General features: G+C 30.9%; 1 non-coding gene across 1 annotated transcript; it reads right to left on the bottom strand.

The window, feature by feature from the left end:
- Positions 1-567: 567 nt before the first annotated feature.
- LOC146992669 (5S ribosomal RNA) lies at positions 568-686 on the bottom strand. The gene has a single exon (XR_015039285.1). It is a non-coding gene; the product is annotated as a 5S ribosomal RNA (ribosomal RNA).
- Between the last annotated feature and the right edge of the window lie 223 nt (positions 687-909).

Here is a 909-nt window from a genome sequence, read left to right on the forward strand (position 1 = left end):
TCTTTCAATAGCCAAAATTCTTCAGAAAATCAGTACCAAGTTACCTGAAATACAATATGCAAACTCAATAGATGAACTCTTTCTGCCCAAATGTTATCTCCTATAATGAGACCATCTGTATATAAATTTTATAATTTAAAAAAAAAATATATATATATATATATATATTATGACTTACTTATGCGAGCTTTTATTTTTATATGATATGCTTATCTTATTTTAAAAAGCTTTCTACCTTTAGGCTGGCTCATGGTTCCCTTTTTAGTTATTATTAATCACTTTTAAGAATGCCAGTGTTTACTTATTAATTTACTTTCTTACCAGTGTCATATTGTAATTAAATTCATCTTAAATAAATAACAATTCACCAAATGCTTATACTTTCCTTCATGTTTTCATCAAGATCTCTTGCAGTATTTCATGTCATCAGCTCGATAGATGCTTTGGCATTTCCACCCACTGATTAATTTTATTGAATAGTATAGGTTTCCTATAGTACACACAAAAAATGGTGTTTTAAATAATTATTACTATGGAAGCATAAAAATTTTTAACGAGACTAAAATATGTCAACAGCACGCAGTGTTCCCAGGTGGTCACCCTCCCAAGTACTGACTGCGCCCGATGCTGCTTGACTTCGGTGATCGGACGAGAACCGGTACTTTCAGCATAGTATGGCCGTTGACATTTACAATATACAGAAATAAATAACATGTACGTAACCCAAAACTCTGAGTTCAAAAGTATTCCTTTACTTGATGCACATCTGTGATATTTTTTTTTATGAATCATAAAGGTTATGAAGCATTTCCCATTGGGAAACATATTTTTTTTATAGCTGGGTGGGAAACAATAAATTAGAAGGTAATAACTACAACCCACAATATGTGTAATAGTAAACTGTAATAA

Source organism: Stegodyphus dumicola, chromosome X2, assembly GCF_044657685.1.
Source record: "Stegodyphus dumicola isolate Sdum_Otavi_A_Nest chromosome X2, ASM4465768v1".
In the NCBI taxonomy this organism is placed as follows: domain Eukaryota; kingdom Metazoa; phylum Arthropoda; class Arachnida; order Araneae; family Eresidae; genus Stegodyphus; species Stegodyphus dumicola.